This window comes from Triturus cristatus, chromosome 3_2 (assembly GCF_964204655.1).
Source record: "Triturus cristatus chromosome 3_2, aTriCri1.1, whole genome shotgun sequence".
Classification (NCBI taxonomy): domain Eukaryota; kingdom Metazoa; phylum Chordata; class Amphibia; order Caudata; family Salamandridae; genus Triturus; species Triturus cristatus.
The window spans coordinates 66,837,392-66,850,878 of record NC_140584.1 but is presented as its reverse complement, the minus strand read 5'-3'; positions in this window follow the sequence as shown (position 1 = coordinate 66,850,878).

Here is a 13,487-nt window from a genome sequence, read left to right as displayed (position 1 = left end):
GACTAGTTAAACACTATCTCCTGGAACCTTCTGAAGTAGGGTTTTTTCTATTAGGGGCGCAGACCTTTGGAGACTCCTCTTAGTGGGAGCTGATTACGCCAAACACCAGGCGCTTATAGAGACCGGCACTAACTCATAAATGGCCCAATGTTTGTGCCTCGGGGGAGGAAGATTAGTCTGTGCTACTCATACCATCACCACTGATGCTTCATTGCCTGATTTAAGTGCGGGGGTTGCTGACCCAAAGGTCTCCACATGCCATACTCCTTGTACTCGCCACATCACAAACTATAATGGCGAAACCCCCAGGGCACCTAACTCCAAAGCAAACTGGGCTCACCTCCATGGTCTCCAGCTACTTACCTTGAAACTTGAGAGGCGAAGGGCAAACCACAAGCCATGCGCACAAACATCAAAAGTAAGAATAAGACCACCAGGAGAGCCTGTTTGAGACACTTATCCACCTGGATCCTTGTAGATGAGAGTGCATAGGGTAATGGCTGCCCCATTACTATTACCTGCACTAAGACCTAAGCACAGCAGACTCCCAAAGTCCTAGCAGCTGAGTAGAAACAGACCTGGGAGATGACCCCTTGAATTCAAGAGAAATGGGTGAAAAAAGACCGCAACCTAAAAGACATGCTGACCAAACCTGCGAATGCCCCAGATGGAGACTGCCTGTCGATGTCCGGCTCTGGCCATGTCGCGGAAGCGTCAGCGTGTCAGCAGGATACACTACCCACTAACCTGAGCCAGCCAGCAGGAATGATGCTTGCGATGAGAATCCCCCCTCTTCTCCCCTTCGCTAACGCTTCCCCCAGAAAGGCCACCAGAGTAGGGAGAGAAAGCGGTTGGGAGAAGGGGGAGGGAACCAAAGATGACCACCGGAGGATTTGCAGGGCAACCTACGGTCCAGTAGGTGGGTCAGGTAGAAGTTCTATGAGGGTTCTTGCGGCGGAGACTAGGGACAAGAAAACAGAGGACACGTAAGCCACTACCGTTACCATGAATATCCCCACCCCCTGCCCCACTCTCTAGAACTCACAGTTTTCAATGAGGGTGGTCCTACAACTGGTATCCGGTAGTCGTCCTCTGGGAGTACTGGGTAGTCGGTCGTGGTTCAGTTTAAAACGTACAGAGTCTCCTGTGGAAAGGGTAGGTCCTGACTCCGTGTTCTGCGCGGTGAAAGTAGATAAGGAGTGACTGTCTGAAGGGAGACAAGGGAGGGCTCGCTGACCCCCTACAATCCTGCGTCTTGTCTACCTTATGTAAATCAAAATGAATGTGTGCTCTCCACTGTTACGTCACAGCAGGGCACCCTGGTCATGAGGAGAGAATTCCCTTCTCCGTTTGCTGGCATACGCTGTTGCGCTATCCCGGCAGTCGTGCTCGGTTCTCTCGGATCCATAGAGTTCGCCAGGTCTGATTGCTTCTCCGCGGTTACGTCACCGCGGAAGCCGTCTCCGAATTTAGGGGCTTAGTGAATACTTACTCCGGTTCCTGTTGATCCGGTGAATCTAGCGGGACGCCGTAGTTCTCCCACACGGCTCCTGCTGTTGTCGGCGCGAGGGGTTGTTTCTCCGGTTTCGGGGAATCCGCGAAGTCCAAGGGTTAGCGCGCGCACGGCGCTCGTAGCGACGAAGGTCTCGGAAACAATACCGGAACTGGGGCGAGATTGTCAAGCGCCTCCTCTAGGGGGAGGCGGTCTTTTATTGCTGCGAGATCTGTGACCCTGGCTGACGCGAGTTCTGTTCGCCAGCCCCAGGGTGTTCTGGGCAATGTAGTTCCTGGCCGGTGTTCGCGTAACCACGACAGGCCATCTCCGAGACGATGACAGCATGAAGGAACCGGTTAAACGCACCTTCCTTGAAACTCTGTTCACAACTCTGCTGGACGACTTTCGGGCAGTCATGCAAGACCTCTCCAGTGACATTAGGGAGATCCGAAGAGACCTGGGTAATATCGGGGACCGAGTTGCAGCTCAGCAAGAACACAGAAACAGCAGTGAGGAGGAAATGGAGCTTTTGCAGCAAGAAATCATCCGTCTACGGGAACAACAGATCAATTTACAGGCCCATGCTGAAGATTTGGAAAATAGATCAAGATGGAACAACATTCACATTAAAGGTGCACTATTGAAAGCAGAAGGTTCCAAAATCTCTCTCTACTTTAAAGATCTTTTCCTATACATTCCGGAAGCCCCCTCAGACTTTACCATTAAAATTCACCGAGTTCAGACAGTAGGCTTACTGAGAGCGGTGACGGTCCCCCCCCAGCCGATATCCTCGTGTACATTCTTGACTTTCAGCTGAACAAGAATATCTTACCCAAAGCCTGTATGAAACATCCAGTGCAATTCAAGGAGCACTCACCAATGCTATAACAGGATATGACAGCAATCAGACTGCATAAATTGCGTGCGCTTCGCCCCGCTACCTCTCACCTACGGAGCATGGGGATCAGTTATTCCTGGGGCCACCCATTCTGCCGTATCTTCCACTCAGATGGAAAATTGCATCAGCTGAGATCCTTGAAGGAAACATGTTGGATCCTGGGCATTGATGTCTTTACCACTCAAGATCAACCTATGAACACCGAAACTCGCTCGACCACTCGACAACTAAGGCAAAGGTGCAAAACATCTTCTGGTAACACATGGCCTGATCCAGTGACAATTGCACTTGAACAACAGGCGGTGCTGGAATTGCTGCCCGGAGAACTGGCCCAAACAGAGATACCATGAGACTGCTGGGCAAACCACAATGAACGTCAAAATAGACCCACTCTCGTCAAGCACCAAAGGACCTGTAAGTTAACCTATTGATATTCAACTTGATGCTTTCATCACTACTGTTGTTAATTGTTGTTTTTTATGTTTCTACCTGGGGAAAGTACTCACGATCGATGCTGGTTCATCTTAGATCAGAGATGTTTTCATGGGAACTGGAAGGGGCCTGGAAGGATGGCAGGTTCCCGCAAACGGGACAGTGCCCATTATTACACTTCTCTTATATTGTAAATCAAAATAGCCCAGACTTCTATCCAACTCCTCACATGGAACTTAAAGGGCCTCAACAACCCATTAAAGTGCAGAGGAGTACTATCCTATCTAGATCAAACAATACTAGACATATGCATGCTCCAGGAGACACACCTCTTATCTACCGTCTCCCATCGACTCCGATCACAAACTTTCCCCCATCAATTCTTTTCTTCTCCCTCTCCTAAATCAGCAGGTGTGGCCATACTAGTAGCCCACACCTTCAAAGGTGGAAAAGGGTCTAAAGTAGCAGAAATAAAAGGTAGACTCCTAGCTTACAATGTGACCATTTGGGCTCGCTCCTTCATAGTTGTCACTCTTTATGCCCCTAATGAGGGACAGGAAACCTTGCTTCGAAGAGCTGTGACTGAGCTCATGTCTACACCAGAGCAAAGGGTTCTTCTGGCAGGTGACCTCAACTTAGTTTTCAATAATGACATGGATAGAACTGCACACAAGCATGGCCAAGCGGGGGTGCTGTACTAGGGTTGGGGTCATCAGTGGTTACAGGACTTGGGACTGTTGGATATAGGGTGGGATCTTTACCCACACTCACGAGAATATTCATTTTTCTCACTGACCCATAAGATGTATGTTCAACTATATTTCTTCCTAGGGACAAAGATATAAGTACACTGATTGCCATGTTCGAGATAGAGCCCTCTGCTCTTTCAGACCATGTTGCAGTCTCTCTTATTTAGAGGTACCTCCAATGGCATTCCCCACCCGAACGTGGCAATTGTGAGAGACCCTTTTACACAGCCCAGCAGTAGTGAAGCAGATTCACCAAGCCATAAACACATACCTAGAATTAAACGATACTCCAGACATCTCTATCGGCATACTATAGGAGGCCTTAAAAACAGTCATAAGGGAAGAGCAGATAGCTATTTCTGCTGCAGCTAGCAACATTCACAAGGAGAAGAGAGATTACCTATCTCGCCAGGTGAAAGAGTTAGAAACGATCCATCAACATACCAGGGCACTGAAAGTTTGGCTCAAATTAATGGCTGCCCGCTCGCAGTTGGCGAGTATAGACTTGAATAGGACAGAATACGCTGCACTCTCATTAAAACACACATATTATGTATGGGGGACAGATGCGGGCACCTCCTGGCTAATAAGCTCCGAGTACAAAGACAAGTAAATGGGGTCCACGTCCTGTGATCAGTGGACAGTAGCGAAATACTCAATGATATATCAATAGCTTTTACTTTTAGAGATTTCTACTTGGAACTTTACACTGGACAAACCCTTGATCCGGTACACCACCTTACATATCTTCAAGAGGCAAACACAACATGACACTCTCTCTGGCACAAGCAACCTCTCTGGATAGCCCTATCCGTCCAGAAGAAGTCATGTTGGCTATCGCCCACCTGAAAGCTTTGAAATCTCTGGGACCAGATGGGTTCCCAACTCTCTTCTACAAGAACTTTTGCCAGGTTCTAGCTTTGATTCAAGCTAGAATGTTTAACTCATTTTCTGGGCCGGATCCGTACCTGCCTCGATGCTTACAACATCTATTGTGGTTATAGCTAAACCAGGAAAAGATAAACAGCCATGCAGCTCATATCGCCCAATATCCCTCTTAAAAGTAGATATAAAACTCTTTACTTGCATACTCACCACCAGATTGAGTCCTCATATGTCGCACATCATCGACCCTGATCAAGCAGGGTTTATTTCCAAAAAAACAATGCCATGGCAACACTAAACGCATATTGCATATCATTGACAAAGCTAAATGCTCGTCCAGGAAGATTATGTTCCTGACGATCAATGCCGAGAAGGCCTTTGATTGAGTGCACTGGCCATATCACTGAGTATCCTTAGCCCACTTCTGGTTTGGAGAGAGATTCAGAGCCTGGATACTAAGCTGCTATGACCACCCTAGAGTGACAGTCAGAGTGAATAGCCAAATCTCAACTCATTTTTCATTAGCAGAGGTACGTGGTAGAGGTGCCCATTGTTGCCTCTGTTGTTTGTTGTCTACATGGAACCTCTGGCCCAGCCGGTTTGAGACAACCCTCTCAACACCGGTGTCACCTTTGGTGGGGAACAGCACATCATCAGCTTATACGCAAATGATGTCTTAGTTTCCGTAGACAATCCCACTTCAGCTCTCCCAGCCTTTTTAATGGAATTGACAGATTTTGGCCACACCTCAGGTTTTCGGGTTAATGTTAACAAATCTCAAGCTCTTAACTTAATAATGTCCTTGACACTGGTGCCCCAACTTAAAGCACTATACCCGATACAATGGGCAAACACAGTTATTCCATACCTGGGAATCCAGCTGGCCTTCTCAATTCAGACAACTCCCATCCTATATTGCGGTTCTATACTTCAGCAGCTTAGGAGTGACTTCTCCCACTGGAAGCACCACCAGCTATCTTAGCTTGGTTGTGTGGCATCACTTGAGATGACGACTTTGCCTAAAACCCTGTACCTTTTCCAGACCCTCCCTGTGACACCCCCTACAAGGATGATACACACCCTACCAAATGAAATGAACCAATTTATCTGGTTGGGAAAAGACTGTGAAGGAGACCTGTCTACCCCCCAAATGCAGGTGGCCTTGGACTATCAAGTGGTGCAACCGCGCTATCTTGTAGAGTGAAATAGAGATGAGCCTGAGAGATGTTTGTTCCAGGATACAGCACCAGGAGGATCACATTTATCGAAGATTCCTTTCTTGAAGAGAACACATCGACTCAAAAGCCTCTACGTATCTCCCATCACTAGAGCAACCATAGAGGTCTCACACCACTGTTCGATAACCCTGACTTCTCCCCACGTCTGGATCCTGGAACATTTACCGCATGGTGGCAGACAAAATGCAACTGAGTTGGCCACATGTTCATTTGCCCAGATATGTTCCGACTACACACTTCCACAGACAGAGAGAATTCACTACATGCAATTATGCCATTCGCTCCTACACCCGGAAAACTGCATTGGAATGCAGAGACATCTTACACCATATGAGAAGTGGCTTGTAACCAAAACATCCGATAAGCGACTTATCTCTGAACTGTACTCCATTCTGGGTCAGTCCTATAAGCCATTACCGAACGCGAGTCAAAAACGCTGGGAGAAAGAGCTCGGCAGACAATTGTCCCCATAGGAATGGGGTGAGAATTACTACAGAGCATGACATACAGCACCCGAAACTACTAGCATTGAAACAGCCACCAAGGTGGTTACCTATTGGCATCCTACGCCACAGAGCTTGCATGAAGGTAATCCGGAGCATAGCCCGGACTGTTGGAGGGGGTGTGGTTCTCATGGCACGCTATTGCACATATTGCGAGACTGCCCCAAAATATAGGAGTATTGGACCCAGATACTGGACTATATAGATTTGCATCTCAACACACAACTCCCCAGATTCCCTGCTTATATGACCCTAGGTCCACTGAATCCCCTCAATTTCCCAATAAAATAGACACAGGCAACAGATAGGATTAGTCCTTGGAACTGCTGTAGGAAGCTGGCTCTGTATATACTATACCAAAGAGAGGTATAGTGTGCACAGAGTCCAGTGGAACCCCAAAGGTAGACAGAGGTAAAAGTAGATAGCACCTTACTCTCTATTTGTGGTAGTGTGGTCGAGCAGTAAGGCTGTATCAGCAGACAGTGTTAAGCATTTGTTGTACACACTCACTCAGCAAATGAATTCACACACTCAAAGACTGAACTTCAGACCAATTGTTGTAGTGTAAAAAAATATTCTTTTAGGTATTTTATTTTCTTGAACCAAGCAAGCCTGGAACAGGTAAGCAATAAATCCTTTACAGTAGTAATGCAGTTGTAACACAGTTTGGTTTGCAATTGTATATGCACTTTGTTTTGATTACAGTATTTTTACTGAAAATGCAATGCTTTGGAAATACAGTACATTTACTTTGTATAGGCTTTTTAGTAAAATGACCAGTAGATTACTTTGCAGATGACTTCTCTTATACAGTACAGTATGCCTGGATACTGCACTGGGACATTTCCGGTGAGTAAAAGCGTTTTCTGTTATTTAGTACAATTCTAAAAGGATTTCTTAGATTTTCCAACTCCACACTTAGAAACGTTTCACAGAAAAACAGTCAGGTTATCCTAGGGAGGGAAATAGTGTTATCTGTTAGCAGGTAAGTACTTCGTTGTGGGAGTTGGTATTCTGTGGTTAGGCTCAGGGGTCCCCAAAAGTCAAGGATACACTCTTGTTACAAACTCAGCGGCACTAGGGCGACAGGGAGCAAAATGCTGAGGCCCATTATTATACCAATGGGCACAGGGGGCCTCTGGTTGGTGGCTGCTGACGAGCAGGCCACTGGGTTGAGGGAGCAAAGCTCCTGGACTTAAGCTTAGGGCAAATGTGGGCTCAAGCCAGCACAAAAGGTGCACCCTCAGCTGCACTGGGGTGGCTGAGTGCAGAGTGTTGTTTTGGCGTCTGATTCCCTGTAGCTTTTCCGGTTTGCAAACACACTGCAGGCTCAGGAACGAAGGTCTTCTGGGTGTGACCAACACTTGGAGAGGTAAGTTGGTATGCTTGGGGCTGGTTAGGCACCATCGGTTGGGCCATTTAAGGCCGTGGGATGTCAGATGCAGGGGGGCTTTTTCAGGTCAGATCTTCTTACCAGGTCCTGGTCGCGGTTGGAGGGACCTTCTGGTTTGAAGCTGCAGGCGTCGGCTGGAGACTTGAGTAAGGTCAGGGATCACCGGATCTTGGGTCAGGATCACCGGGGAGACCTCCTCTTGGTGTTTGGCCACTCGAACTCGGGCCTTGGGTGTCGTGCACAGAGTGGTGCAGACCCGCAGATTCTTGCGGAGCTGGAGTCTGTTGCTAAACAAATTCAGTGTTCACGGGAGACAGAGTCTTTGGGATGGAAGACAGGCAGGTCCTCCGGTTTTCTTGAGGTTGCTGGCTGCAGGACACACAGGGATTTAGCAGGAGCAAGTTCGAGGTGGGGACAGGCCAGTAGGGCTGCGGCCAAGTCAATAGGCGTCCTCTTCTTGTTAGCTTTGGCACGGCTGTTCAGTCCTTCTTCTTTTCTTCTTCTGGTTTCTTGTCTGAGGAAGCAAGGTTCAGGGGTGCCCCTAAATACTAGATTTAGGGGCGTTACAGGTAGGTAAAAGGGTTGGGACCAATGGGTCCCTTCCCTGGGGTGGGTACAACCCCTATTATGCCACCCTCCAGTGGAAGGGGACATAAGCCTTTCCCTGGTTGGCTCGGTACCCCCATATGCAAGATGGCCTCGACTGAGGGTTTTGCTTCACCTCGCCTCCCCCACCTGAGGGGTGGAGTTGGCAGAGGTGGGCACACCTCTCTTCCTCACTTGTTTTTCCCACCGGTTCTCCCGCCTAAAGTGGGGGTCAGAACCAGTGGGGACCAGTTGCTGAAAGCAGCAAGTGGCCTGGGGAACCTCACAAAGGCGGCAAGCCTTTAAAGCTTCCCCTTTGTGGACTCTGCCCATCCTGAGGGAGGAGGCTTGGCACCTCGTCCCAGGATGTGCATTGTTTCAGGCCCCCAAAAGCAGCAGGCTTTCGACCCAGGGATCCAGAAACATGTCTGCTGGTGGCAGCTGAAAGCAGCCACTCAGCCTGGACATTAGTGGTAGGTCGTTTTTTCAGGGGGCATCGCTAAGATGCCCTCTGTGTGCATTTTTCATAAAATCCCACACTGGCATCAGTGTTGGTTTAATGTGCTGAGAAGTTTGGTACCAAACTTCTCAGTTTTCAGTGTAGCCATTATGGTGCTGTGGAGGTCATAATGACAAACTCCCAGCACCCTATCCTAGTGGCAGCATTGCACTTACAATGTCATAGAATGGACTTAGACATTGTAGGGGTACAGGGCTCATGCACCTGTACCCTCACCACTGGTATAGCACACCTAGCTAGAGGGGTGACTGATCTATGCCAGGGCAGTGGGCTGTCGGCATGGCACACAGGGATGTGTCAGCAAAAACCAAAGGAAATGATGGACGGAGTGTTGAACATTGCAAGCACTCACCCCCAGTCAACTGATCTGGGTTTAATCCATCACCGTTCTTTAGCCCACTCTGCCACCCCAGTTCAGACATGGCCATATGCAAATCAGTCTGACCCTGTGCCTCATGGGAACAGTCCAGCCCGAACTGCCAAACCATGTCTTCCCTGGACCGGAAATAAGCTTCCTAGGACCGGTTTCTGGCATTTCAGCCAGGCTTGCTTGAATCCAGTGGCAAAGTGAGCAAGGGACTCACGTCTGAGCATACCCTGCCAACTCATGGCGAACAAAGCAAAAACCAAAGGAAATGATGGACGGAGTGTTGAACATTGCAAGCACTCACCCCCAGTCAACTGATCTGGGTTTAATCCATCACCGTTCTTTAGCCCACTCTGCCACCCCAGTTCAGACATGGCCATATGCAAATCAGTCTGACCCTGTGCCTCATGGGAACAGTCCAGCTCGAACTGCCAAGCCATGTCTTCCCTGGACCGGAAATAAGCTTCCTAGGACCGGTTTCTGGCATTTCAGCCGTCTTCAGCCAGGCTTGCTTGAATCCAGTGGCAAAGTGAGCAAGGGACTCACGTCTGAGCATACCCTGCCAACTTATGGCGAACAAAGCAAAAACCAAAGGAAATGATGGACGGAGTGTTGAACAGGGATGTGTGCCATGTCGACTCTTCACTTTGTTCTGCACCAAAACATGCAGCCTGCAAAGGCAGTGTGTGAGTGTAATGGTACAGGGCCTCTAAGGGTGGCACAATAAGTGCTGCAGCTCTCAGAGGTCTTCCCTGGTCACAGTGCCCTGGGTACCTGTGGTACCATTTACCAGGGGCTGACCTGTGGAGAGAGGTGCCAATTGGGTTTTGTTTTCAAAGCAGTTTTAGGGATTAACATAGGCCCTGGGTACCTGATTGGCAGGAGCCCAGGGTACACTAAGTCAAAGCACATCAGCAGTTCAGTACAAAGTGGGGGCAGCCATGCAGAAAGAGTGCACTTATCTCACTGCTGCTCTCCAATATATCCTTACACACTGGCGAGCAAGCCGTATTTCCACAGACCTGGGCTGGCTCCACCATCTATGGCACATATTGGGAATGGAAAAGATCACGCTCTCACTTATAAAGCAAACCGCCTCGCTTGAAGAGCTCTGACGCCCATTCCTTCTCTCCTCTCGAAGGAATTTCAGGAGCTTACTTGCCCCAATTATCTACGCATACTCTGCTTGACTAAACCCATCCTCCATTCCTGATGACAGATATAACCTAAAGATCCAATACCAGAGTTTTCTCTTTCTTGACATTTGTCTTGTCTTTTACCGAGTGTGACGGTGGGTGGGTGTGGGGGTTCTGTGTTTGCAATAACTTTTGTGCAAATCCTTATGCCGATGCTAATATATATGACTCATAATGAGTGCTGCGACGCTCCTGTGTTTCTATACGTGGCATGCAAATTTGAATAAAAAGATCTGCACCATAAAAAGCATCTCCTTGATCTTTGCACCCCATTCCGCATCTATCTACGTCATCTCAAGCAGCTCAAAGTTCTTCTCTTAGCAGTTGCCTGTTTCTTCCTAATCCTCTTTCTCTCTCCTCGTCATCAGCCCTCTTTACCCTACTCTTGCAGGTGCATTAATGCCCTTCTTTGGCAGCTTTACTCCCATCAATTGGTCACTCCCTTTAATTAGAGAAGCAGCTTTCATTACTCCCACCAGTAGCTCTCCTGTCCATCAGCAACTCTCCCTTCCTCTCTCTGCAGCAACCGGCTAGCAAAACAGCTCCCATTCAGTCCATTTGAAGTCCGCATCCCTCGGGGGCTCTTTCCCAATTGGAATAAAGTTCCTTTTCCCTCACCTTTTCCTTCTGCACCCCTCTGTTCCTTGAAATGCAGCTTCCATTCTCTTGCACCAAAGCGCTTGTTTACTACATAGTTCCATTTCTCCCTCAGATTATTTGTCCTCAATAGCTCTCAGTCTTATTTATGACTATCTCACAATTAGCCTACATACTTTTTACACTCCCACACCACCTTTCCTCCCTCTGCAGATCTGCCGCATTCCCTCCCTCAGCAGCCATTTTTCGTTTTCTCTGCAAATCTTCTTGCAAGCCTTAGGTGCTCCCTTTCCACCCTTATGCAATTCTCTGTGCCTCCATTTCCTTTGGTGCCTCTCACTCTAAATCCCTTCTGCAGCTCTCAATGTTACTTCAAGCAGATCAACATACATAGCTGAGCAGATCTAATTATCACCCATCGCACCTTTATATCACTCACTGAACGGCTCCATCATCATCTTTCAGCAACTCTTCTCTTCCCCTAAGCCACTTTCCATCTACTTCCCAGAACATATTCATTATCTCGCTCAGCAGATCCCTTCCCTTAAACTGCAGCTCTCCTTTCCCTCAGTGGCTCTCCATTGCGTTCTCATATTCTATTCCATCTGCCTCCTTCCTTACCAGCATCCTTCTACATGTACCTTCCCCATTACCACTCTTGGTTTGCTTTGTCCTAGCAGCCCTCCCTTGTTACCTAGAAACGTCAAGTCCAATCCCTATGCGCCACGCTTTTCACACCCTAGCATGTTTCCTTTCCCTTCCTGCAGATCTTCAGCACACCCTCAACTGTTCTCTTTAGCAGCAGCAACTCTCATTCGCTCACATTCCCCCTTATCAGGATTCCAGGTGCTCTGCATCCCCTAAACTCATGGTCAACTTCTCTCTCATTCCCACAAATACCTACCAATTAATCTTCACATTGTACTATTAGTCTCTCAAGAATAGCTCTCCTCTTGTGTTCGCCACCTCTGGTAATACTAATTTTTCCCTCTTGTAATTCCCTTACTCTACTTGCTATAACCCTTAGTTCCCCTCTTGCTACTATGCTTTCACTGTCCACTCGTTTCTCATTTCCATTTTACTCATAACTTTTCCATACTTCCACATCCATCATATCAATAACTTACCCAGTTCGCCTTAAACTCATGCAGGTCAGTGTGGTAAACTGAAATAGTCCTAAAAACTCAAAAGCAAAAGGTGGCCATAGCCTCTTTTGGTCAAAGGCTCACTTTTGGGGGAATATTTACAAACAAATGTTGGAGTGCGGTGTTACTCTAAAATTGGTAACGCCACCCTCTGACATTTTTTAAAGGCAGGGAAGCGTGGTATTTACAAAAATACCGTGTTACCCTGCGTTTGCCCTAGCGCTGGTGTTAGATTTTGGGGTCTCTAGTTGGCAGAGGTAGGTACCTTTGACCAAATAGGGACCCTTGCGTCTAGTCAGGGTAAGGGGCTACACTCCTAAAATAACCCCCTGCTCACCCCCTCGGTAGCTTGGCACGAGCAGGTAGGCTTATCTCAGAGGCAGTGGGTAAAGCATTGTGTATAAAAATAAGTATTTTTATAAAGACTTAACACAAGACCAAACAACAAAAACCCACAATACTGTACTCAAAAATAGACTTTAAAATGGTAGGAAATAGCTCAGTTCTCTTAAGTTGTAAATGCGACACTTTACTCTCAAAGAACCTTGGATGCGTAATTCAATTCAAACAAAAGGGTCGCAGGGAAGGTGATGCGTTGGTTCCTTACACTCAGGGGACTGGATGCGTCGGTTCCTTACTGCTGCGCAGAGGAGATGATGCTCGCTTCCTTACTGTGTGGGGAGGTGATGCATCGGTTTCTTCCTGCTCTCCGGCACGATGCGACAAGATGGCACCTCGATACGATACTCTTCTCTGGTGCGATGCGACAAAATGGCGTCATGCTCACGATGCGACAATGTTGATGCAATGCATGCACGCCCGACGGCCGTGCGGCGACTCGATGGCCTTTGGAGCCGTGACAGGCCCTGCGACGCCCTTCTCTGGTGATGCGATGGCGACCTCTGTGGCGGTGGCACGCTTCTCCGGTGATGCGCCGTGCTTCGGCGATGCAATAGCGGCAGCGGCGGCACGTTTCCTTGTCGATGCGACGGCAACTGCTGCTGTGGCGACACGCTTCTCGTAGTTGAGTCGCACTTCTAGCTCCCAGAGACACACAGTCTCTCAGAAGGTCCAGCACAACAGCAGGCACTTCAATTCCCAGCAAGAGAATTCAGGGGGGAGCTAGTTGGTGAAGTCTTGTATTCCTGAGACTGCAGGCAGGAGGCAAGATCAAGTTCAAGCCCTTGGAGATCTTCTGCAAGTTGATGAAAAGCCCACTCAGTCCTCTTCTCCTTTCTTTGGCAATGAAGCAACCAGCATGTAGCTATATACTTCCTGTGGAGGTTTTCTGGGAGATTGCTCCCAGCCTTCCTTGACCAAACTCAAAGGTCCTCTCACTGTGTGACCATAGAGAAATTCAAAGGGGCTGAACCCTAAGGACCTCTGTGGCACCTCACGGTAAGCAAAGAGAAGGCATGGTAAGAGGACGTACCACTTACGCCTCAAAGGTTCCTCAAGACCCATAATCATGCCTTTGAGGGTCC